Source organism: Delphinapterus leucas, chromosome 1 (genome assembly GCF_059928025.1).
Source record: "Delphinapterus leucas isolate spDelLeu-1000000601 "Yukka" chromosome 1, BTC_Dleu_Yukka2, whole genome shotgun sequence".
Classification (NCBI taxonomy): Eukaryota; Metazoa; Chordata; class Mammalia; order Artiodactyla; family Monodontidae; genus Delphinapterus; species Delphinapterus leucas.
This window is the reverse complement of record NC_143129.1, coordinates 11,639,223-11,643,691: the sequence shown is the minus strand read 5'-3', so window position 1 is coordinate 11,643,691 and position 4,469 is coordinate 11,639,223. Positions and strand designations below refer to the sequence as shown.

The following is a 4,469-nucleotide window of genomic DNA, read 5'->3' as shown; positions in this document are numbered from 1 at the left end:
TCTACAAACAATAAATGCTGGAGAGAGTGTGGAGAAAAGGGAACCCCCTTGCACTGTTGGTGGGAATGTACATTGATACAGCCACTATGGAGAACAGTATGGAAGTTCCTTTAAAAACTAAAAATAGAACTACCATACGACCCAGCAATCCCACTACTGGGCATATACCCTGAGAAAACCATAATTCAAAAAGAGGCATGTACCAAAATGTTCATTGCAGCTCTATTTACAATAGTCAGGACATGGAAGCCACCTAAGTGTCCATCGACAGATGAATGGATAAAGAAGATGTGGCACACATATACAATGGAATATTACTCAGCCATAAAAAGGAACAAAACTGAGTTATTTGTAGTGAGGTGGATGGACCTAGAGTCTGTCATACAGAGTGAAGTATGTCAGAAAGAGAAAAACAAATACCTTATGCTAACACATATATATGGAATCTAAAAAAAAAAAAATGGTCATGAAGAACCTCGGGGCAAGACGGGAATAAAGACACAGACCTACTAGAGAATGGACTTGGGGATATGGGGAGGGGGAAGGGTAAGCTGGGACAAAGTGAGAGAGTGGCATGGACATATATACACTACCAATTGTAAAATAGATAGCTAGTGGGAAGCAGCCGCATAGCCCAGGGAAATCAGCTCGGTGCTCTGTGACCACCTAGAGGTGTGGGATAGGGAGGGTGGGAGGGAGGGAGATGCAAGAGGGAAGAGATATGGGGACATATGTATATGTATAACTGATTCACTTTGTTGTAAAGCAGAAACAGACACGCCACTGTAAAGCAATTATACTCCAATAAAGATGTTAAAAAAAAAAAAGATTGAAATTAGAACACTCCCTAACACCATACACAAAAATAAACTCAAAATGGGTTAGAGACCTGAATGTAAGACTGGACACTGTACAACTCTTAGAGGAAAACATAGGAAGAACACTCTTTGACATAAATCACAGCAAGATCTTTTTTTTTTTTTTTTTTTTTTTTTTCACAGCAAGATCTTTTTTGATCCACCTCCCAGAGTGATGGAAATTAAAACAAAAATAAACAAATGGGACCTAATGAAACTTAAGAGCTTTTGCAAAGCAAAGGAAACTACAAACAAGACGAAAAGACAACCCTCAGAATGGGAGAAAATATTTGCAAACGAATCAGCGGACAAAGAATTAATCTCCAAAATATATAAACAGCTCATGCAGCTCAATATCAAGAAAACAAACAACCCAATCCAAAAATGGTCCAAAGACCTAAATAGACATTTCTCCAAAGAAGATATACAGATGGCCAAGAAGCACATGAAAAGCTGCTCAGCATCATTAATTATTAGAGAAATGCAAATCAAAACTACAATGAGGTATTGCCTAACACCAGTTAGAATGGGCATCATCAGAAAATCTACAAACAACAAATGCTGGAGAGGGTGTGGAGAAAAGGGAACCTCCTTGCACTGTTGGTGTGAATGTAAACTGATACAGCCACTATGCAGAACAATATGGAGGTTCCTTAAAAAACTAAAACTAGAATTACCATATGACCCAGCAATCCCACTACTGGGCATATACCCAGAGAAAACCATAATTCATAAAGGCACATGCACCCCAATGTTCACTGCAGCACTGTTTACAATAGCCAGTTCATGGAAGCAACCTAAATGCCCATCAACAGATGAATGGATAAAGAAGTGGTACATATATACAATGGAATATTACTCAGCCATAAAAAGGAACGAAATTGTGTCACTGTAGAGATGTGATGGATCTAGAGACTGTCATACAGAGTGAAGTAAGTCAGAAAGAGAAAAACAAATATCGTATATTAACGCATCTATGTGGAACCTAGAAAAATGGTATAGATGAACCACTTTGCAGGACAGAAATAGAGACACAGATGTAGAGAACTAATGTATGGACACCAAGGTGGGAAAGTGGAGGGGTAGAGGTGGTGGTGTGATGAATTGGGAGGTTGGGATAGACATATATACACTAATACGTATAAAAGGGATAACTAATAAGAACCTGCTGTATAAAAAATAAATTAAATCAAAACAACAAAAAAAACCATCTTCTCTGGTAAAACTCCATTCATGTAAACAACATCCATTAAAGTCACTACAAATAAAATAAACAATATGTATACATAGATATGCAAATAGTCAAAGTATTTTATGTATTCTTTGAACAATTTTACATATTAAAATGTACCAACTATATTAAAAAATGTTACAAAAAATACTATTTAGCATAGTATTTGTAGTCCAGAAATTATTGGGACTAAAGATCAAAGTTTGATTTTTTAAATAAAAGAATAAAATTATTTGAATGATCTATTATCAACTGAGTTTTCTAATAAGTTTAAACATAATAGTTTGCCTCATTTTTCTGTTCTAAAACTAAAACCAGCTATCACTGGGGTGTCTACACAATCCAAAGACAACCTCTCTGAAAACAGCCACATCTTCTCAATCTAAGAAGTTGCCCCTCCCTTATAAAAGTATGAATAGGTATGTTTGTGACATTTATTATATTCATTGACACATTATATTTCCCTATCACTGCATATCCCTGATATTCTTGGATCTCTATGGGTGTTTTGAAAATATCTAACTTTCCCTTTTATTCATTGTGTCAGTTATTGAATCGATAGCCTATCATATTCATGTCATTTCATTAAAAGAAGGCTTTAGGCATATAAATAGTTAAATCAATTTTTACTAAGCATTACCTAGGATGTGCTCCTACAAACCTTCTAAAAGACATTTTTTAAATAAAAGAAATGGGTTTCCTCTGGCTTTCCTCATTCCTATACCAGAGAAAACATTTTTGTAGCCACTGTTGTTTTAAAAACAGCATGGCCCGCTAGATTTTGGGAAATCACCAAAATGTTAAAGAAGATATTAAAAGGAATAAGGCTAAGTGCACTACTACTTTTCAAGCATTACCTGATCAGTTATGGTCCCTCCTTCTCATAATTCATCTTAAATATGCCAGATCAGCAAAATTATAAAAGGAACTATATAAAAATTCCACACCTGTCATACGTGATCAAGAGATGCCTGCTACTGCCAGACCCCAGATTTATTAATGAGCAGAACATATTATAATTGTCAGATGACTTGTTACAAGAAAGAGATAAAGTGCTGTAGTCACTGGGATGCAAGCCAGGTTTTAGAAGATGTCCCTGTCCCCCTTCTCCCCCCATCTCCTTGCTGTAGACCTGAAATGAACTAAGGCCGGGAACTCCTCATTATGCCAAGGCTAAGCCAGGCCACTCAGGCCCTCAGGAAGCCCAAGGTCGGCGGCATGATCCGGACCATCGGCCCGGGCCCCCGCCAGGCCCCGTCCTGGGTCAGCAAGGCGTTTCTGTCAACCAGTTCTGTAAGGAGTTCAACGAGAAGACCAAGGACATCAAAGAAGGTGTTTCTCTGCCTACCAAGATTTTTGTGAAGCCTGACAGGGCATCTGAAATCAAAATTGGCCAACCCACTGTTTCCTACTTCCTGAAGGCAGCTTCTGGGATTGAGAAGGGGGCCCCACACACAGGGAAAGAAGTGGCAGGCCTGGTGCCACTGAAGCACGTGTAGGAGATCGCCGGCGTCAAAGCTCAGGATAACGCCTTTGCCCTGCAGGACGTGCCCCATCCTCTGTTGTCCACTCCATCATTGGATCTGCCCGTTCCCTGGGCATTTGTGTGGTGAAGGACCTCCGTTCTGAAGAGCTGGCAGCTTTCCAGAAGGAGCGAGCCCTGTTCCTGGCTGCTCAGAAAGAGGCAGATTTGGCAGCCCAGGCAGAAGCTGCCAAGAAGTGACCCCTGACCCCCACCCTCCAGGATTTTGAAGGGGGCCAGTTGGGAAGGCGGGGCCAGCAGGGAGGAAGGCAGGTCACATCAACCTGACCTCTCCCTGGCAGAGTTCAGCCCACCTGTTTCCCCATAACCTGGCAGGACCTTCAGTCTCTCCACTGCTCTTCCAGATAACGTAGGATGTGCTTTTTCAGGTAAAGAATGACTTTTCAGTGAGGGGGGTTGGTGTGGCTGGTCTACATTAAAATTTTAGATAAAACAAACTTCCTGCTTCTAAATTGATATTTTGAGTAATAACACCTGGCAGTAAGGAAGCATTCACCTCAGCTACACCTCATTTATCTATATTATATATAGATATAGATATAGATCTATCTATCCATATATCTGTATGCCCTTCCTTATTATCTACTATCAGCACCAAAAATACCAAAACTTCCTCAACATCTATACGATTAAATGTTGATTCTGTGAAAAGAAGCTTTGCACTCTCAAGACCTGTTAACTACCATCACATAGGGATGATTTACAGTGGCTCACAATTTTCCAAAGGGTCCAGTTACAAGTTAGTGCAGTGTTTATAACATTATAATTGTTTTGTTTGTTTTGTTTTGTTCTTTTGGCCGCACTGCGCAGCATGCAGTATCTTAGTTCGGGACCAGGG

At 39.8% G+C, this 4,469-nt stretch overlaps 1 pseudogene; it reads left to right on the top strand.

The window, feature by feature from the left end:
* The first annotated feature begins 2,380 nt into the window (after positions 1-2,380).
* LOC111177449 (large ribosomal subunit protein uL11m pseudogene) lies at positions 2,381-3,962 on the top strand (annotated as a pseudogene).
* The last annotated feature ends 507 nt before the right edge of the window (positions 3,963-4,469 follow it).